The following is a 22,876-nucleotide window of genomic DNA, read 5'->3' as shown; positions in this document are numbered from 1 at the left end:
AGAGAGAAAATCAGTCATGGACTTTTACAGTCCTCCAGTTTCTTTCATTAGTTATCTTGACAACCTTAATTTATCTTGTTATCATTAAATGGCAGCAGTTAAAGGGCAGAACAGGGGGGAAGTTGCATGTTTAGCTACCACTTATTGACATAATAATAATTAATAAATATCTCTCTCTCTTACAGCATAATGGATCTCAGAGATCACTATCACCTAGAATGACCTCCAAGATATCATAGACCATTAATTTTCATGGATATATTCCAGTATTAAATGCTATAACTCATGCTTGACAATTTGTAGTTGGCTGTAGGCTGATAAGAAAAACATCTAGTCTTGATATGAAGACATAAGGCGATGAAGAATTCACCACATTAGCATGTTCTAGTGGTTAATCATTTTCTGTGTCTCATTCTTCACTTGAATTTTTCTGGCTTTATAATTCCTGCACTCAGTCCTCAGACAGTATGACTTAGTCTGCTCAGAGCTCTTTCCTGCTAGTGTTTTATGCCTCCAACATTACCAATTCATTAATCAAACCATAAATCAAGTTATCTCTTTTTCAGTAAGTCAGACAGGTTGAACACTGTAAATCTTCTACAATAAAGCATTTTCTTTAGATCTTGAATAATTACCAAGCTTCTTTTGCACCTTCCCCAGCTTTTCAACAACCTTTGAAAATAAATATCCTGCATATGATTAGTCTCATGAGTACCACAAAGGGAAGAAAAGCAACCTGGTACTTCTACTCACTATTCCCATGTTTATGCATTCAAGGATTGATTTCATCCTTTTTGCCACAGTATCTCACTGGAATGAAACTGCTCCATACTCTGACGACCCTGATCCTTTTCAGAGCACTGTTTTCCAGGGTAGAGTTTCTGATTACATATCTCCTAATCTCCTATCTGGTTCCCACATGCATAACTTTGCATTTGGCTGTAGTAAAAGGCTTTTTGCTTGAACGTGTCTGATCTGCTAGGTGATCCAGACTGCTCTATATAAATGCTTTCCCCTTATCATTGCCATTCCACCAGGTTTCCTAATACCTGCATATTTAATCAGCAGTGAGTTTATATTTACTTCTAGGACAATGATGAAAGTGTTGAATAGCATTGAATCTAAAATTCATCCTAATACTACTTCCGTGGCTTTTGCAAAGCACAGGTGACATGGGTTTATTCTGTTCTGCTTTATGGCCAGCAGACAAACTTGGCTGGACTGTTTTCCCTATACTTCAACCATCCCGTCTCCTATGGTTCTCTCAGTGAATGGGAGTGATCCAGGTACAAAGGTCCAGCACTGCCCCTGAGCTGAATGCCATACACAAAGAAGCATTCAGTGAGAAAACAATTTAAGAAATAAAGTCAAGCAGAATTCACATCCCATACACAAATTCACTCCTGTCCAGTGAGGACTCTCTGTTGGTAACCATGTCATCTCTTCATGGAACCACAGTGGGTAGGGCTAGAAAGTACTTTAAGAGCATCTCTAGTCATCTTCCTGCTCATGGCAGGGATGCTTAAATTATTCTTGACCTTTTTTTTTGCCCCAAGATTATTTTGATGCTGGAAAATACATTTCTAGATTTTCTCATTCTTTGTCAGAGGATTGTCTATTAGTTAATTTATTTTTTTTTTCCCTGAACTGCTGTTAGCATTACTGGTGCTCATCTATTGGGATTATTGACTTTGCCATTTTTTAATATTGGCATAGAACAGACACTCCTCTAGTATGCTGATATTTCCTCACTATTACAGGATTTATGAAATATCAATATCAGCAGGCTAGAGATCAGTTAAATAAACCCTATTATTATTCCCATGTAAGCTATCCAGACCTGCTGATTTTAAAATATTTACCCCCAGTACATACTTTACATTCCTCCCGGTCACTAATGGAGTGGAGAATTTTTCATCAGCCCATGTGATATAAATGCATCATCTTTCTTCTTTCCAAATGCAGAACAGAAATATTTATTGAATATTTGTCTTTTCTGCAACATTATCATTTCACCATCATCATCAAGCAGCAGCATGTGCCCTTGTTAAGACTTCTGTTGTTCTTAATATACTCTTAACTCATTTTATTGTCTTAAGGCCTGCCAGCCAATGATTTTCCTGTGTTGTCTTTTTTTTGTCCATTTTTACATTATGTAACTTCTAATTTATATTGATTGTTATATATTTCCCGTTTTATCTATTTGCTATGTAGGCTTTTTATTTCCTAGCTGTGCCTTCACTTCATACCTTGACCCAGGATGGCATTTTAAAAAACATTGTTCTCTATTATGCTTATGAAATTGAGACTTTTTTTAAATCCAGTGACTCTTAAACAGCTTCCGGTTATCTTCCATCTTTTTCTGTCTGAGCTTCTCTTCCTCAGCTTTGCTGTGTTTTGTTCTGTTCTTTAATCTGATTCAGTGGTCTCTGAGAGACTTTTCTTCCCCAGTGGTATCTTATGCTTTGTTATTATTTAGTACATTGAGCCATTATGCAAAGCACCTGTGGATCTGAGTTAAAATAATTCCAAACTACTCAACGGTTGCCCTTAAGAGAGAGCATATCCTCCTTACACTGTCTCCTTCTATACTCCTCTTTTACTCTCTCGTTGGAGACAAACTAAACCAAGAGACTTTTACGGTATAAATTGTTGCAGCAGGTTTCAGAATGCTGGTTAAATTAATTTTCTTCTTAACAATGAATATCTCTAATTTTGTGCTGCTACCTCCACTCTTAGCAGCAGTATATAAACAGCTGAGGAATTCCTCCTTTCTTTCATCTTTGTGACATTGGTTCAGTTTGTCCATAAGCCTGAGTTATACAACAGTTTCACTAGAAATAGGGTCCTTTTGCATTGTTCATTGAATATCTTTGCTGATATTTCACTGTTACCTTATTTTTGTTATATCACTTTCAGACTACATTACCTATGAATATTTTTCCTATTCAAGCAGATAGCCTCAGGCACAGAGAAGTTTGTCTGAAATTCATCACACAGGGCTGAAAATACCCAAAAGCCTGGACGAGCAGCTACCTAACCTCATCATCTATTTCAGCTGCCATATACATGCATATGATGAAGAACACATCAAAGTGATACACAAGGAGATTACTGCACTTTTTTAAAAAGTAACTTTTCCCTTTCCTTCCTTTCCTTTCGGATCTTGTCACTGTCCTGGTAGCAGTCCCACAACAAACACGTGATCTCAACAAATGTCAGTGGGTCAGGTGGAGTAGGAGCCAAATGGTCCCAAATCTTTTTGATGACTAAGAAGAGTCACATGAAAAAGACTCTCTGTCTCTACAGATAACACTAAATAAATAACTACTTCATCAAATATTCATCTGTATCTTATACAGCAAAGCTCCCCATCAGTAGGCATCACCCTAGCATAGACTGCATAGGGATGGCCATGATACTGTCTAAAGAGTAAGTTTTCATTTTGGAAAGTTATTAAGGAGACTTTTTGTGGAGAATTTAATGGGATTAAGTAAGTACATAGCCCTGAAGAATGTTTAGTTCATGACATGTCCAAAAGAAATGAGACTTTCAGTCACATTGTAATCTATAATTAGGTATTTTACACTGGCTACAAACACCAGCTTAACAATATCCAGCTCAGTGAACTTTAAAACCATAATTTATAGGACTTTCTGTTCTTGAAGACACCAGAAATTATGCTCCAGATACCAAGTAATACCAGTCATCCTGCAAAACTTACAGTTACAACTAATATAACTGGCGCTGGTAATGAGAAATCAACCTCAGAAATATAAGCACAAAAATAGATCAAGTGAGCTGGAACTTGAGCAAAGGTCCTGATGCACTTTTCAGCTCCGCAGCTGTGAAAGTCATCTGCACAGTTAGTTGTAACTCTTCATCTACGGACTGATCCAGTTCTTAACAGTGCTGCAAACTCAGAGGGTTGTCCCAATTTCTTAACGTGATATACTCACATCTACACCCCAATAACTTCACTCTGTATGAGCTATTCTCTGCCTACAAGAATAGTGTGATCCTTTGCTTTTGATCTGCTGTAATTCCCTACTTAGTTGTGAGAGGTAGACACTTCTGGATGATGATGCACTCCATCCTAAGGAGATGGAACAAGTTCCTCTGTCTCCACTGATGATAGATGGAGCCAGATGAGTAGTTCAGGCCCATTTCTTGACTTCTGGGTAGCTGAAGTCAGGCAAAATAATCCCAGACTGATGGCCAAACTAGGTACTTTCTGTTTCATAACACCCTGACTAACTACATGAGACAGATCCTAAACTGATCAAATGAGAGTCAGAAAGAAGCCCAAATCAGGCTTTGATGTATAACTAAATCTCACTTCTTTCATAATTTAACCTCTATCACACCTATGCCATCAAATGCTTTCAGAAGTTTTTTTCATAGTTCTCTTTGCAAATGGGAAGAAAATGCCCTCTTCTATATCCTTCCAAAGGAAAAATACAAGTTAATAGAAGAGGAATTGAAAAGTGCCAGTACTGAATGTTGCTTCTTCAGAAAAAAAGCCATAGTTGCTTTTTGATTCAAAGCCATTTCAAATTTTTTTGCAACATTGGGCATGCTATTAGGGAGAAATATTCTGTCATAGTTTAACACAGCCAAAGATGATAGCAGCTTATAAAATCCTTTTGGAGTCAGCTACATTTGCAGTAGGCTTTTTTCTTATGGTTATACAAGCAATTAAGGGTTCTTTATTAGTCAGTCTCAGAGGTACAGACTTAGCCATCAACTGATGTTCTTCTCAACCCCCTAGTAAGACCAGAGGACAAAGAAATAGTACATCTTTCCCAGATAAGCTGTTTCTCTAGCATGATTCCAGACATGAACCACCACTACTAACTATATTGCACTGACTATAAAACATTTATGCGCTCATAATTCTGTGAACATTTAGCTGTTACTTACCTGCAAACATCACTACAGCACAAATAAAACTCAGATAATCTAGGAATTCACAAGACCTACTTCCATGGTCAGACTACATTGTCCCTCACTTTTCCCCTACACTACAACAGGTCCATTACCTTTCTCTCTCTCCCAATTTTTACATTCCCTGTATTCTCAGTGCCTTAACCCTATGATCAGGACAAGGAAAAATGACCAAAGTTCATTGCCAGGTGGGCAGCTCAGCAGTCAAGTCAACACTTTCTGGCAGAGCAACTTCACTACACTTGTGCTAATCATCTTTTTTTAGGGCATTTTTGGCACAACGTCTTCTGGATGTCCCAAGAAGCTATGTTTAAAGAAGTAACCTTCGAAATGTCTAAAACTGATGGGCAAGCAACTAGTGAAAAGATGCAGGCAGATGGGTCAATGTGCATGCTGCCCCCACTTGCTGACAGCAGTCCTGTAACCCCAGCTGGCAATTCCTAGGTGCAGACATTGCTGGGCAGCTCTTGTGTCCCTTTGTTGTCATCCATGAATATTGACACTGTGACACCCAACTCCTTTCTTTCCAAGAGAGTAAAAAATGGTGCTGTCATGTTCCCTGAGGCTGGCAGATAGTTGTATGAAAATTAGGGCAACTGGATATGCCCTGAGGAGTTGTACACAAGTACATCAGGCATCCCCAAGGAACAATCTACCCAGTAGCCCTATATTTCACTGTTTGTGTTGATCTCCCACCTGCTGGATGACAGAGGGAGAGAAAACAATCTGCAGAAAGTTCTTACAGCGTCAGAACAGCTCCTCTGTGACTTTTGTCCATGCTGATACCTGGGTATCCAAAGGTAATAATTTGAAAAAAAGTACAGGTTACTAGGCCGAGTAACACATACAACTCTGTCACTGACAGGAGCTAATATAGGTTTCTCTGTGACACTGAATATTTTCCAACAATCTTATCTGGAAGCAACCTCCACCAGCTAGCCCTTATTCAGACCCCAGAGCTGGCTAAGCACAGTCTTTTAGCTCTGTCATCTGAGGCCACTGTAATAGCTCTGCAGAACTGTCTGTCATCCATACAGAGCAGGAGGTCAAGGGGTGCACTGATATATGCTTCATACCTGCACCCTGCATGCCACTGAGTCTGAAACACCAAAACATGCTGGAATTAGCTCAACAAATTTCAATCCCTGCCTCCAGAGCTTTATGAGTACTGGGATCTGAAAAATGAAGCTTTGCTGGATATTATATTTCAGGACCAAGACCAATCCAATTTACAGTGGCTCCAATATCCACTCAAACTTGCAGCCTTAGGTTTATCTCAACAAAGCTTTTTGAGCAAAGTTTTTTTTCAGATCGCTTTATACTTACCTACAGTGGCTGGAATGTGTCATGTGATAGTGGAGTTTTTCCTTTAAAATAGGCACCAAACCCATTTCAATAAGGGGTTCTTTTGTTCACTTTAAAAGATATAAAGATTTCCTTTAAAGAACATGAACATGTTGGTTGCACAACTTCACAATGTACAAAAAATGATGGAATTCTATATAACCACAAAATATTAGAACTCAAAGCAAATAGACGTCTTTGAGGTCATCATACAGTCTTCATTAATGTGAATAATGTTGTCTAGGGGAGTAGATTTGTGGGATGGAAATTTGGTCAAAGTTTCAAGGACAGTAAGTGAAACAGATTATAAAAAGTTTTCTTGAAAGGCTGAAAAAAAAATAGCTTGGCCTTGTCACTCCGTGTATCTTCAGACAGCTTCAGATAAGAGATTTTCCTTGAATCCAGGGACTTTCCTGTAAGGTGAGGAAAATATTTATAGTAGCATAAAAAAAAGGACCAAATGCAAAACCACATGTGTGAATGATCATCGTTAGCCATTGGCATTTATGGTGGGCAGAGCTGCATGTGTCATCTGTTTATTTTTTATTCGAGGGAGGTACATGGGTCTTAATGCTTTCTGCAAGTGATTCTCCAGGCCTGCATTAAAAAAAAAAAAAAAAAAAAAAGCCAGCCCTATACATTCAGATGGTCACACTGTTATGCCAATGTTTTTAAGGTTTCAGTGTAAGGTCTCTTAATACTTCCTCTGCGATGTTTGTGTGTCTATGTGTTCATGAACAGTTTCTAACAATGGATCAAATAAGCAGTCCTATAACTGATTGTGGAAGTTTTATCATCAGAAAATACACTAATGTTGCCATAAGACATGCAACTACAGCTATTTGAGATATAGGGTCAGGTACACCAAGACCTTACTTCTTTTTGAGGAGTTGTAGAGTCTTAAACAGAGCTACTTTTGGTACTGAAAGTCTTGGGAGGTTTTGGAAGTTGATGCAAACGCAGAAGATGGCTTATTTGTATGTGTGAGAGTTGCTCTATTTCATACATGCTCACTGACTCCCCAGTGAGTAAATGATACACATTTTTCTCATTGGAATCAATTTGGAATGAATTATACCGCCTGACCACTTAGACACAAGTTTTATGTCCAGCATGCACCATTTATGTTGAATTTATGACACTGCTGATTTTTCCAGAACTTCTTACAGCAGTTTTGTATGTTTACACTGGGCTACGTTTGGTTAAGTCTTTTATTTCTTGAGTGTGACTTTTACTCATACAGAGTGGCTCAGGTTTAACTACTTCACACTTCAAAAAAAAAAAAAAAATCACATTTCACAGAAAGAGTCTTGAACTGCCTTGGGCTTGATATGAAATGTTCCCTTCCAGCCCCAGAATAGAAGGAGCTTGGCATTCTGAAAGTGGTACAAAGTGGTATTGTTAAACAGAAGCTAATTAGGATGGGATTTCATGTTGCTAAGAGCTAAGTCTTTGGTATGCAACAGAACCAAACAGCAAGGGCAAAGTGTAACTATTTAAGGCTGAAGTTTGCTATTTAAAGGAAAATGTTCATCCTTGCCCATCGTTTGCTGCAGTCAGGAAAGTGTTTCTGTACCAATGACAAGATGACGGGCTGTCACGATTCCGCCCAGTCAGTCCAGATCAAATGTGCTCAGGATATAAGCCAAGAGATTATTTTTTCCAACCTGCCAGCATCAAAAGCACCATCTGTGATCGATTTTGTGATAATGGCGTAAACAGCTACTGGAAATTCAGGGCAGTTCCCAGAGATTTTGGTCTCTGGGAGGTACAAATATGAGCTTGCGGGAGTAACACAGCTGCTGCTATCCAAAACCTGCTGTCTCTTCTGCAGAGGTTGAAACACATGACCCAGTCACACACCCGTGTGAGCATAACCTCTTGCAAGCAGGGGGATTTTGCCTGATCCTGTGCAGGAAAATTGGTGGAAGATGTCCTGAATCTTCTCTCCTTTCATGCCTACCCGCTTGCAATTCACGGAGTACCTTTTATGACAGCAGGCTTACCTTAAATATAAATCTAGTCAATCTAAGCCCAGATAGTAAACTATGGGCACTGCTTTCAGACAAGACTATAGAAATCTGGAATCAGTATTCTGCATTTCTGTGTGGCTGCAGAGTGCTTTGCAGAGGGAATGTAAAGCTAGCAGTACAGGCTCAAAAGCTCTCCTAGATTTAAAAGCAAAAGCAACCCTTTCTTGCAGTAATGGTGCCATTACTTCTGCTCATTAGAAGAATCCCATTATCATTTTGATCCAGCAGAAAAATATGTTGTTAAAGTTCTTAATTTATAAAAGGTTTAATATAAGGCTTTTGATTTCTGTGATGTCTTCTGAGAAGCTAAATAATCTTTGGGCAAACGTAAATGGTAATGGCTCTAATGTTAATTTGTCCTTATGAGAAAAATTCAAGGCTGAGAGGAGACAAATGTCTTGCACAGAAACATCAGGCTTGAATTTTGACCTGTTGTAAGGGTGGGAGTAGGTCCAGCTTTAACAAAAATTAGAAAAAAGTTTTAAGGTGCTTAGTGGATTTGCAGCAAAGAGAAAATTGGTTCTTTGAACTAATGCCTGAACTGAACGTAGCTCAGGTATGCAACCATTGCCCTAGGAACAAGTTTTCCTACTCCCCTGCATGACTGTCCCATATGTTTGCCTGGTAAAACAATCCAATGCTTCTCTGCTTTTTAGGAATAATTGCCCAGGTGCCCCCTGAGTCAGGATTATATGATAGCATGTGTGTCCAGTGGCTCAGAGGTTCGGGGCTGAGTCTTAGCAACCCTCCAACAGAGGGCCCGTGACAAATCTATGGCCATTCATACTCCCTTCCCCCTCTGACTCCTCAGGGCTGTACCACCACGATGCTCCCTAGGAACAGCCCGGATGCAGCTCACATTTGTCTGATCCAAAGTTTCTATCTATTTCAGCTGAAGAGAAATCTCTATTAGCTGTAATTAGCAGAGGGCCTAAATGGTGCAGATGCACGGCTGTGTTTATGTCTGTCAGAGGGCAATGACTGACTTTCCCACTGGGAAGTTTGTTTCCCTGGTAAGACAGAACTTGCTAAACTGTGAAGAGAGAAGTTGAGAGTTGCCAAGTGTTTAGGCCAGTGGCTGAACGCAATGCCAAGGAAGCGCAAGGGCTGACCTTGTGTATCATTCCCTTTGTAAGCCAGCTCAGGTGTCACGGCTTACGAGGACACTTCGTTGGATGCAATTAAGTGTTGCGTGGTGGAACTTTTGTGTTTAAAATGAGGCCTCCATAGTGCTTCGTGCTGTGAAATCTTTCTGAGAATATTACCAGATAAATCTTTCATGCTTGTAGGAATTTGAAAACCAATTTAAAAGAGTGTGAGCTAGTGACGTTATGTTTTAGAAGAATGACAGAGCTTTGCAGGCACAGGTATGCCTTGGCCGAGCCTGGCAACCACCCCGCCAGAAGACGTCTCCCACGGACTCTGCACCCAACCGTCCCTATACACAGCCCATTTTCCCACCGGGAAATGGACACACAGAAGAGTTAAACCAGACAAAGGCATCGCCCCCCCTCGGGACACCCCTTTTTGGTGGGTTTCCCGGGTAGATCAACGCCTCGAACAAAAAACACCCCTGAGGAGAAACCCGCCCGCCGGGCCGCCGCCAGCCACCAGGTGGCGCCAGAGCACAGCGCGAGGGGCGGCGGGGCGGGGCGGGGCGGGGCACGAGCGGCCGCCGGCCGTTACCAACCGCCGGCCGTTACCAACCGCCGGCGGTAACGAACACCAGGAGGGACTTTTGTGCTTCTGCGTGTTACTGTGATTTTGTACAATACACCCATTACCGTAACAGTTACACAGATGAAATGTATATGTATGCATGGGTAGGTACATTATTTTATATATATGCGTACATAAATACATGGTGTTATCAGTGTATTTTATAGTCACTGCAAATGTAAAGATGCTTCCGACCAAGAGGAAACCCCAAAGGGAGAGGTTGAATTGAAACCGCCCAATTGAACTGTCCAGAGAAAGGCCTGGGCGGTGGGCCAGCTTTGCCCACGGCTGCGCAGGCAGGGTGACAGGGCGGCCAGGCAGGTGTGCTGAGGTCCCTCCAGTGCAGGGGGGGCTCGGTGGCTCCGTACTTCTCCTCCTCCCTCTGCTCCAGAAAAGATCCCCGGAGTTTCATTCACCCGCTGTCACCACCGTCGTGATGCCAAGTGCAAATCCCCCTCCTCCTCCTGCTCCTCGGCCGGGGTTTCCAGAATGGCTGGAGAACTCGCGCTTCCCAGCCGACTGAGCATTTGCGGGCCGAGTTCTGACCTACTGCTGTGTGCAATTAACACTAATTAAACAAATAATTAAAAATTATCCACGACATCCTTTGCAGAAGGTCCTAACTAAGTTTTGTGTTGGAGCTGCTGGAGCTGTTTTAATTATCTGCCCGTCTAGCGCTGTTCTGCATCCTGGCATGGATTTCTGAGGGTGCAAGGAGACACAGTATGTCTCTACACCAGGACTGAGGTTACAGGGCTGCCCTAGGGCAGGAGAGGCAATCACTGACACAGGGAGAGGCCGGGCAGCAGCCTCAACTTCAGAAGCTCCTTTGCAGGATCACAAGGCTCAGGGCAAGGGAGCACAGCATGAGGAAATGAGTGGGAGTCTCTCATATGGCAGCAGTCAGCACAATGAAATGCAAGTGCCATTGAAATCTACAGCCAAGGTGACAGGTTTCTCTTACAAGTATTTTTGCTTCAGGCAGTGTGTAGAGTGAAAGACGAGTTCTAGATCAATCCCATCAATCCCTGAGCCTCCCAGGGATTGCTCATTGACAGCAAATTACAAAATCAAAAAAATTTAAGATGACATTTTCAAAATCAGCATCTTTTTCTGGTCATCCTGTTGCAGGCACCCTGAGACTGGTTTTTAGAGATACCCAACCTTTGAATTTACCAGCACCTTTGAAACTGAGCCAAGAACATTTTGCCCAGAGGTGGAGGCACAAAAAAATAGGTTTCCTTTTTAAGATACTTGTTGGCTGTGTTTGAAAGCCATCTTATCCTTTATCAATTTTACCCCTCCCCTCCTCCAGAATTTTCTGGAAGTCTTAAACTACATCACAAAAATTATGCAGATCAGAAAAGCCACCCCTCCACCCATTCTCTCCATGTCCTTTCATCCTGGCAGCTGTTGCTGCATGCAAGGGGGTGGTAAGGTATCAGGCAGGCAGGCACCTTCAAACTGCATGGGCAAGAGTGTGCTGAATAACGCTTACTGCTTCTGTAATGGTGAAGAGGGCAGGTTGAGACCTTCAGGGCAGTGGGTGAAGTCTTGGTGACATGATACTGTGGTGGTAAGACTATAAATTTTTTCCTTGCACATGGATAGTTTCCCTCTATGACCAAGACGAAAGGTTTGAGATTTTGTCCATGTGCTTTCAGACATGACAGAAGAGAGGGCAGTGTGCACGTTTTCTCTATATGTCATATCTGTGTGTGTGCGCTTGCACGCTGAGCCACATGGTGGCACATCCTGGGCTCCTCATCGGCGCTTCCCACTAACCCCAGCCAGTGAAAGTACTATCAGACACTGCTTGCTTAGGCTGCCTGCTGACATCATTTGCCGGTGCTGTCCATTAAAACCAATGTGCAATACCATTTGAACCTGTCTATGGCCGCTTGTATCACCTACAAGTGGGAGTTACTGCTTTGAGCTGCTACTAGCCCTTTGGGAATGGTACAGCAATCCTTTCCTTGCCAACTCTGCAAGCCCCAGGACTGACCCCAGAACTCAGTTTACAGTATAAAAGCAGGGTTGTCCAGCCCTCTCCAGCCACAGGCACTATCACATCCTATTATTTGTCTTCCAAAAGAGGTCTGTGCTTTTCTGCTGGTTTTGTAGATCACCATGGAAACTGGCAAGAACAGAGCCATGTCAGGGAAGCTCAGTGACCGCTGCTCTCAGAGTACTTTGATGATCTCTCCTGCAGAGACATGGAGCCCTCTCCAAGGCTGCTCACCTGCAGGTGACCCCTCCTGGGAGAAGCAGGCCGAGGGATGTCCGTGGGGGCTCTTGACATTTCCACCTCCCATGTGGGAATGAAATAATTCCTCCCTTTATGCAATGCCTTGACAAGCCTGAAAGATGCCAGAGCAGAGATCACAAACATCTAGGAGCTGTGTGCCTGGCTCCGGTGTAAGACCAGGAAAAGAGCCAAAAACCTCTCCAGCTAATGTAGCCTCCCTCCTGTGCTCCCATGGAGGACAGCCTGCCCACTGGTTCTAGCAATGGAGGCTCTGCAAGTAGGAGTCCTATGGCAGAGATCTGTGTTCTTCTTTCTCCACACCCCATCCTGACATCTGGCAGCTGTAGGCATGACTTCAGTGCAAGACTGGGAAGGCAGCCAAAACCCTTCCCACAGACTAGCCCCATCTCTTAACAAGTGTCTTCTCTCCCCCACTCCCAGCCAGTACAGCCCACCCTCCCAGTTGTGGAGAGGAAGGGATCCTCCATCAGAGCACAGTGTTTTGTGCAGCCTCTCCTGCTCTGACCACAGAGCTGACTCAGGTGCCCATGCCAAAGTTCTCAGAGCAGCACTCAGAGGGCAAGCTGGGACCTACTTTACTGAAAGTATTGATTTAACAATTCTGGAAATGGAATTTCTCCTCAGGTCTGCCATAGGGGTACAGCAAGGACAAGGACAACCCCTTCTCCTGGCCTACTCAAACCTCTCCCATCCAAGAACTCTTTTCACAGCTCTAGTGGGGATCAGACATGAGTTCACTCCCCATAAACCCTTGTGGTCTGAGTTTTTTTGCTGAGAAGCTGTTTGCAGTGATGGGTGGATGCAGAACTATAATCAACAATAGCAGTAATAGAGGTCTATGCTATACTGTGGAGCTCCTCTGGTGACCTGCAGCACACAATATTGCCTCCTATCAGACAGCTGATGTTTAAGAACTGGGCTGATGACCAGTCTGTCCGTATAGCTGTGTTACTGGAATTCCAGTAATTTGCTGATGACTAAAGCCAATCATCTTGTGAACTTATAAACAGCAGTCCTAAGTGAGGCCCTTTGAGCTCTCCTTGGACCGCAGCAGGCTGCGACCAGCATCTCCCTCTGAGGGGGACCCCTCTCAGATCTTGCAAACTCTCCAGTTTGTGAAAATCGGAGGGCTGTCACCAAAAGCTGATGACAGGACCTGGGCTGATACCCTTCACTCCTTGAGGGTCAACCCTTTGCCTCTTGAGAAAATGCTGAGACATTTGATGTGAATATTTCATTGAACTTGAGGGGAAATTTTAACAAGTATACCTTTGTTTATATATATATCTTAGTGTCTGTATGCATGTGTGTGTGAATTGACCAGGGTATCCAATAGCCAGTATAGTATAAATATTGCCCTTTCAAATTTATAGCTCTCACTGTTGTGATTGTAGTAGATTCTATTGAATCACTTTGTAAATGTTAAAATGAACAAGTTCTGCTAAATCTTGTATTCACCTCAAACTGTGAATGAACCTCAGACTGCTGCTACACACATAATCCCTTTAGACATAAACCGTTGCCCAAGTGTCGGACTAGGAGTGGATCCAGGCACACCTAAACTCCATCAGGAGTTTAGAAAGCAAGGGGGTCTTCTCTGAACCTTGTGACTCAACAGGAGGGTCTCCCCTACCTTTTTACATCTCCGATCTCTGTGCAAACCATGAAAAATCAATTCTAACTCAATTTTCCTTTGTATGTTTCTCCCTTACCCTTTGGCGTCTTTGGTCTCTGTATAAATCATTCTAGTTTTATTCTAACTTGATTTTTCTTTGTATACTTCATCCACGTATTAAGTAATAGAATGAACCTTGCCATCGAACTTTGTGAAGTCATGCTTTTATAAATTCCTATTAAATCACTTTTGCTAATACCTTTGACAGTGATTCTTTAAGCAGTCCAAACCACTGATTCATGACAAGCTGTCATTGCTGCTGCTTGTCAGAGGGTAGCAGGTTTTTATTTCTATTACTTGGCCTGCATTCAAACAGTAATCTATAATCTGTTCCCTGCTCCCCACATGGTTTGGGTCTCTTCCTGGTGCAGCTTTTTGCACTGTGCTTCCAGAACCAGCTCTGTAAATAGGTATTTGCCTGGCATTTCACAGGGAACCTGTGGAAGCAAAATGACCATAGGCTGCTGCCTACTTTGCCTGAGCTACACTCCTGGGAGGCCAGACATGCTGCTGCCATTCAAGGAGAGGTCGAAGGATATGGCCTTTCCCTTGCAGCAGCAGAACTGTGGCCATCCCTCACATCGCTGGGGCTGGAGGAGCCACAGGTCCAACTCTCCAGTGCTCCCCCTGATTCCTTCCAGCACCCTGTCCCAGCTCCACCCTCCCTCTTTCTACGCCTCCTTTTCCTTGGCAGGAGCAGCCAGGCCCTTCATCCTCAGGGCAGCAACATTCAGTTTTGCAAGTGCTGTTGAGCCAGCTCTGTCTGCATAGTTACAGCATCTGGGCTTGATACAGTTTACCTGTGAGATACATCATGTACAGCATCACTTGCACAGCAGTTAACTGCTGTAGCCTGTGGACTCAGAAAAAGATTCAAATTTTGCTGTGGTATGTGGGAACCTTATGAGCTGCATACCAGCCAATGCCAGACACAGAAAGACCACACAAAACAAACACACTTGCAAGGACTGTTTTCCTTCTCCTCAGCCTGAAGACTCCCACATGCTGTCCTCCTTTCTTCTCCCCTCTGGAACCAGGGTTTAACAGACACACACAAGCATGCTGATAACAGCCCCAAATTTACTTTTTAAGCTCCAGTTGTCTAATCTATGATCTAGATAAACCTATGAGAACACAAGCACTAGAACACCTTAATTATTGTGAGAGATGTTAAATCTGTGTATTTTACAGAAGAGAAAGTTAGGGGGTTTTGTCACAGACTGCTTTGACGATAGTTGATGGCTTCTTAATCTAGCAGAAAAAGACTTCATACAATCTGGTACTTGGAGGCTGAAATTGGAGAAATCCAGAGATGAAACAAGGCGTGAGCTATTAATACTGAGAATAACACTGGAGTTACCCCTGGGATAACTATCTAAGGAAAATGTGAATTCTCCATTGTTTTGTTCTCTGCCAGTCAAGACTGTATATATAAAACATATGCTCTCGCTCAGGTTCTGGTTTGAATAGTACATGAGTGTCTTTATGTCCTGTGTGTGACGTGTGACGAGATGACCATAACACGACCAAAACCAGCTGACAAAGTACCGGAGGGCAATGGTTTCTTGGCCCTCCCACTGGGTCCTCCCACAAGCAACTGGTTTATGCGGCGAGGTGATCCACAGCTGCCAGTCTCTTATTTTCTGCTCCATGAACTTGTCATTGCTGATTAGAAGAGAAGCAAGGCAGCGGTTTGCAGATCTGTGTTGTGTCTGTCGGCACACTGCAAGCCCAGGAGAAATAGAGTAAGGGAACTAGGCACAAAGGCCATTTTCAACATCTTTAAGCCTCTAACATAGGTGGAATTTAGAGAACTACAGTATGAAGCCTAAGTTCTCTGTGGAGATAGACAAGTACTTCAAACAGGTGTTTCAAGGTACTGTCTTGTTTTTGTGCAAGCTTTTTCCCACATAGGATTGAGCCTTCAGTGGGCCTCTGACATATGGACTTGGTCTGGCTGGTGTCCTTGCCCCTTTGGTAAGTTTTCAGCAGCAGTGTGTCTGGAACGTAATGCTCTCTCCCACCGGCAGTACTATGACAAATTTGCTTACTAGAGAAAGAGTTTCTTCTGCTCTCATCTTCTGACACCTTGTTCTCATTTATCTTTTTGTCCTTCTATTTAGGTATCTTGGATATGGTGCTCTTAACAAAGCAGTCTGTGCTTGTGTTGTGATAACAATAGTCTAACAGTGCCAAGCTAGTTCTCTTGGATCTGGCAGAGAGTTTGTTTTGTCAATAAGATATTTGCTGCTTGTAGTAAATGCTGAGTGATTTGTCTGCAAATTGTAAAGACCTGACATAGAGTACTTGAGCAGACATATTAAAGATAACTGCCAAGGGAAATCACTTGGGAACCATGAGATACTACTGGCTGTTCTTACAACCTTCTCCCTCTGAAGTCAAAACTATTTTTCTACTTGCATTATTTAATGGAAGCCACATTTTTAATTAAAAATTTTTAAATAATAATTTTGTTAAATAATTTAACAGAAGTGACAGAAGGCATAAGGAGGCACAACTTTGTAGAATAATTGCATTAAAGAGATGGCAGCACATAGTTGTATGAGTGCTGATGTGGTTCTGGGCCTCCAGGGGTTAAAGCAAGGTGTGTGCAGGCAATTCTTGGGGAGGTACTTTGTATAAAGTTCAGTGGCTGAGGAATGTCCTGGCAGTCAAGCTTCATTGCCTGGGAAAAACACAAGGCCAGACTGACATTTCAGTTAGTGATACAAACCTGTTGGCTTTGCTGGTGCAAATGAGAGAACTTGACCAGTGCCTTTGAAAATACCTCATAAAATTCAGATTAAGAAATACTGTGGTTGCACGCTGTGGCTGAAGGGAGTCAGGAGTAGGATGGGGAACGTGAAGGGAATAGCTCCTTTTCCCATTTTGTCTTTGGCCAGCCTCAGTTCAGGAGGGGACTCTAAAGCATGAAGCTACCTTTTGCCCTCTGAAATACATACAGGAGGCCACAAATTGTGTTGGTTCTGGTTATTTATTACTATTCCTGGATCATTGGGAGTAATGATTAATACAGGCTCACACACAACGTATGGGCTGTAGGCAACTGGAGTCCCTTGCCACTAGGAATTGCTGGAGAAATCTCTTTGGGTGACACTGTCCCAACAGCCACCTCTATCTCTGCCTGTATTCCTACCTGGCCTTACTCTGCTGGCCAAATGGGAGAGCTCCTTGCAAGATGTCTGTTTCTTTTCAGTTCCTTGCCATTCTCCACTTGGCTTTCTGGCCATCTCTGCGTAGTGCTATCCTGCTCTCTGCCTGAACCAGCTCCGTAATGCATGCTTTGTCTTTTAGATAGAAAGGAACAGGCAGCTTCATTCAGCCAAATTCCCATGAAACTGGAAACGGATGAGAAATCTAAAGCGAAACAATCTGTAGGGAACTGCAATGTCCACAGAGTCTTTGGAAATCTGACTACTTATTTGGATAATAAGGTATGGATTTCAGAGTCTGCCTTTAGTCACTCCAGTGTCCAAATCTTGACCTTATGTTTTAGTTATATTTCTATATTTTAACCACTTAGTCACATCAGTCTTTTTATTTGTGCATAGTAAGTGATTTGCTACCCATTGTTTCTCTGCCAAGGCACCAGTGAAACCATACTATCAATGTGAGGAAAGAGTTTACAACAGAAGTTTAACAAACAGCAGATCTCAGACCAGGCAATATCTGTGAGCCAGGTAACTGTACTTGAGGTCTTGTTTAACCATGCCTAGTGAATAGTGTTGCTACTGTACTAGGAGATAATTTTGTTCCATTCTCCTGCCTGCTTCCTCCATAGATTGTTGCAAGACTGTTTCAGACTGCTCTGTTTTGCATGGGTAGTCTCAAAAAGAGCCAAAGCAGTGTTTCAGAGCATTCATGGATCTCTCATAATCACTCAAGACATCACCTTTTTGATGCAGCCCTTCCTCAACAAGCCACACTCACATTCTTGAGATGAGACCACCTTTCATGGCGGCAAAGCAGGCCATGTGAAAGGCACATGCAAGTTGGCCAGAGAGATACATATCGGCATGACTGTTGTTATCCCCACTAAGGAGAGCCTCATAAGGCAATTTTCTAAGTATCTCTGACAGAAGTAATGTGCCCGATGATGGAGTAAGTAACAAGTAGTTGCTAAACCTGAACCAGAATGAATGACTTTTTGCTTTGAAACACACTGGTCTAAGGCCCAAAGCCCTGGGGGCGTTTGGTCCTGCAGCCCTCGTCTGTCTCCAGTCCCTTTCGCTTCCATGTGCCCGTGCTGGTCTGCTCAATATTAAAAGGTACAGGGAGGGCTCAGCCAGCCCGGGGGTGGCGGTGGCTGGCCCGCCGCAGCAGGCAGCACAAGGCTGCGCACGCACACTCGCTCGCTGCGGCCAGCCTTCCTTGGCAGCGGGATTACCAGCTCTGCTTGAGTAACACAGGTAATCTACATTCATATAAGTCAATAAATATTCATGTAAGGGATTGCTGTATGTAAAGTAGCTCAGTAGGTGGTGGACCTATCACTGAATAAAATATTTTGTGAGCTGGCAGCTATCATTAGAAATGCTTGAAGCCCCAGATCTGTTTGTCTGGGCCCTTTTGCGTGGGAGATGGCCCAAGCACGCAGGGCAGGATGGTGTTCTCTGGTCAGGAGAGCCATCATTACGCTAACTTGGTTTTCATCTCTATCCCGGCACCAGCCCCATGCCCTGGGGCCGCCTACAACCAGTGGAGGGTGCTCCAGCTAGAGCCCACGACGCTCCACCGGCCCCTCACGGTTGCGGTGGGAGGTGAGGGCAGCCGGGCGCTGTGGGTGCCGGCTCCCCGCCTGGCTGCTCCACAGAAAACACGGCCGCGCCTCAGGGCAGGAGGCGGCTTGGGGGCGTCAGCTCTGAAGGCTGGGACATGACTGCAAGGGGGATCTCAGCAGACGAGGGCCCGACACCAACGCTTCCCCCGTTTGGCAGGCCCGAGGAAGAAGCCTGCGGCCGCCAGCGCCTTTGCCCAGGGGGTCCTCCCGCGCCGCTCGGCTTTTGCCCAAAGGCGCTTGGCAGAACAAGATGGCTGCCCGGCGCAGGGCGGGAGCGGGAGCGCTCCCCCTCGAGAGGGCTGCGGGCAGACGCTCCGGGCGGCCACGGGCAGCCCGGCCCGGGATGCCCCGTCAGCACCGCCCCGTTCTCCGCACCCCCGGCCTCAGCGGAAGCCCCTGAGGGCGCAGGGTGGGCGGGGAGGGGGATGTCTCCGGGAGACTCCTCTCCTCCCGGGCCGCCCCGGCACCCGGGGCAGGGCGCTGCCCGCCCCACCTGCCTGGCCGCCGAGCCCGAGAAGGGGTTAAACGCCCGGGGCGGGTGATGTCAGTTCCTGCGCTCCTCGGGGCGGGAGGGGGGGGGGGGGCGGCTCTGATATTTGAGCCGGGCTCTCCCGCTCGAAGGAAAAGGGAGAGAGAATGGGAAAGTGCTGAATGGGACAGAAGCCGTGCCGGGCACCTGCCTGCCACCCGGCGCCGCGCAGCCGCCCGCGGCGAGGGCTGGCACCGCCGCGCTCGGCTCGGAGCCGCCGGGCGACGCCGGCTGCGCCTGTCACCGCCCTGCTCCGCCGGGGAGAGACCCCCGCGCCGGCCAAGGTGAGCGCGGGCGGGGAAGGCGCTCCGGCGGCCCGCGTCCCCCTCCTCGCTGCCGGGGGAGGCGTCTGCCGGCCGCGGAGCCCTCGGGGCTTCGGGAGGGAGAGGGCGGCCGGGGGCTTCGGGGGGCTGGTCTGCGCGGGGCTGGCTGTCGCAGCCTTTCTCCCCCCTCTTGTCGTTCCGCAAGGTGACGGTAAGGGGACTGGCGGGAGCGTTCTGGGGGGGATGTTGTGTCATCTCTGTTAATCGAGGTTTGCTGCTTGAAATAAATAGGTTTGCCTTCGGGTCTGGGACTTTGGTCCCGAAGCTGCAGGGGCGGGGGGGGAGAAACGGCCAAACGAGGGGGAAAATGCAGTCCAAGAGTAAAAATGGGTAAGTCCTACGGTCTCTTCTGTCTTCCTGGTAAGCCTAGGTGTGCGGGGCAAGACCTCTGGAGGCAGAATGGCACAGCCGGGAGCCCTCTTCCTGCCTTCTGGCACTTTTACTAGCCAAGCCACCTGCACTGATGTAGAGGAAAAAAAAATTTATTCCCCCCCCCCCCCAGCTCTCGCCAAGCCTTGCCCTTCCCGTGGCTTGTCATGTTATTTTTTTTTCCCCACGCTCTGCACATCCCAGGCTGCACTCGTGAAGGGGAAATGACTGTGTGGCTGAACAATTCCAATGGCCTCAGGGTTAAAAAGCCTGGGGGTGAAACTGGTTATGAAGTGGAAGATGAGGTGACTGGGGGCAGGGAGTTGATTAATAGTACAGGGTTTCCACACTGAGTTTTGACCATCACCCATACTGCTGACCCTCTTGGTGTTGATGCAGTGAGATGGGAGGAAATCTCTCTCCCTTCATGTGTTGCACTTACCACGTTTCTACTGATTGCTTTTGTAGTAAGGTGGTAGCTGAAAGTTAGAACAGTATTCAGCTCCAGTGTTCAGGCAGGGTCTGGTGCATTTTACTGGCAGGTGCTAAGAACTGCATTCCTGGGCTGACTGAATCCCCTATAACAGTCGGGGTAAAATGATTCCTGAGATGAGGAGACACTCACGTTTGAAATACGGAAATACTGTTTCACTTTTCTGCATTGTTTGCACTGAATGAACAAAGCTGCAAATGCTTTACTTGCATTTGTATCTGCACCTGAAAGTCTTCATGTTGATTAATTGCTGTTTATTCTCAGAAGGCTTTTCAGGTGGAAATATACAAAGTCTCTGAAGTGTTTTGAATTCTAGTCTGGATCCACCAACATCCTGGACATCAGCTGATTCTGGTCTGAAAACCAGAAACAACTCCATGACTTTCCAGTATTAAATTTTAGCTTCATCAGAATTACAACTGGATATGGGCACTCCAAGTAAATATATTCATATTTATTTTGCATATAGCATTTAGTGTCAGAACTGTCACCGATGTTGATCAAAACTTACAGATACATTCAAAACTAGAAGTCTCATGTTTGCATTTAGCAGTTGGTTTGGTCATTTCCCCCCCAGTAAGTTCTAAGGACTTTGTAGCTCCTGTTATCTTCACTGGAAGTTGTTTGATACTTAACACTGAAAATCAAGCTGCCTTTAAGAAGTGTCTGTATGCATTTAAAAATGAAGTTTTGAAAATCTCAGCTTGTTTGAACAAAGTGGCTGCCTCCTATTTTCCAAGTTCCTAAAGTAAGATTACTGCACCTGAAAGTATCTGATTCCTAACTTCTTCATATGCAAAGGGAAAAAAGAAACAGTTTTATATAACCATGTAAATATGGTTCATATAGCCATATAAATTCTTTATCTGATATGAAAAGGACCAATATCTAGCGGAGGGCAGGAGGGGAATAAAAGAATTTAGTGGATTAAGATGGTTAAGAATTACAAAAAGTGGCATGTGAAATGGGAGGTCCCGTAGCAAGGATTTAAAGTCAGTGTGTCAAAGTTTATATTGTAATTCATAAAGTACAGATGAACTGCTTATGTGTAGGAGAATGGGGGAAAATGAATGATGCATTTAACAGTAAATGAGAATTCAGAATAAATTTGAAGTTGTAAATAAAGTTGTAATTTAGAGGTAAATATGAGACATTGTAATACAATGTCTTTCTCTGAAAAAGGGTAACGTTTTTGCTAGAGAGGAAAAATGGTAATTCTAATCTCTGGCATTCAGAAATCATTCGATATGATGACACATGGGGAAGTTATTAGCTTAAGTGGAGGAGATGGGGATTAATAGAAGGTTTATAAGATAGACAAAGAAATGACAAAAGAGAATGTGACAAAACTGTGCTGAAGCGGGGGTGGCTGTTAGAAGATAGGTATTTTACAGGAAGAGTTGACTGACCCAGGGGATTAGTAAGGATGGGATAAACTCTAATGACACAAAGTAAAATCGGATATTAGAAGTAGTAATAAAGTGGGCACAAAACCTGGGAGAGCACTTTTTAGAAACGGCAGAGGAGGAAAAGATCTGGATATACTAATCAACCACAGGGTAACCATGGGCCTGTTAAATTTTGCAATGACCTGTAGTACAGAGTTTCTTGATATGTGGAGATTTGGCACGGACCTGTGCTTTATTAAGCTGTTCCAGTATCATTGTAATAGCCCCCCTGCACTCCCATGTCTGGCATTTGCAAAGGCAAAGCCAGCTGAGATTCCTCTGTCCCGGTTGTGTTGGCTTGTCTGTGAATGTTGACCACCAGTGTAATGTGGCTGTAAAAAAGGCAAATGCAATCAGGTGAGGTACCCCCTAGGAGACTGGAAAGTACTAAATGCCTTTACACAAGGCTTCGGTGAGGCTGCATGCTGCCTTTCAGATGCAGTTGTGGTCACCCATGTCTGTGAAGCGGAGTGAGAAAGATAAAACCCAACTCTTTTATATGATGTGCACTGAAGCTGGAACAGGTGCAGAGGGAGAGTGGTGAGCTTTTCTTTTGAGACTAAAAGAGCCCCTTATTTCTAGTCTTGCAGAGTGAGGTCTTTAAGGAGAAGCTTTTGATATTTATAAATATACCAAGGGGTAAATATGAGGGAGGGAAAAACCTAGCTAAATTGAAGGGCAATAATCTACAAGAATGAACAGATACAAGCTAGTTATGATTATATTTATGCTGATAATTAGAAGGCAGCTCATTAGAGGGGTGAGGTTCTAGAACAACAGGAATAGTGGGAGCAAAACTGCCTGCATGGTTCTAGGGAAGGGCTGTGTTCATTTATGAGAGGGATTATATGATGTGGTTGTCTACAGTGAGAAGGAACAAGACTTAATGATTCAGGACATCTATCCCAGTCTTAGACTTCCTAAAA

This window comes from Buteo buteo, chromosome 6 (genome assembly GCF_964188355.1).
Source record: "Buteo buteo chromosome 6, bButBut1.hap1.1, whole genome shotgun sequence".
NCBI classification, from domain to species: Eukaryota; Metazoa; Chordata; class Aves; order Accipitriformes; family Accipitridae; genus Buteo; species Buteo buteo.
Note: the sequence above shows the minus strand (reverse complement) of the source record.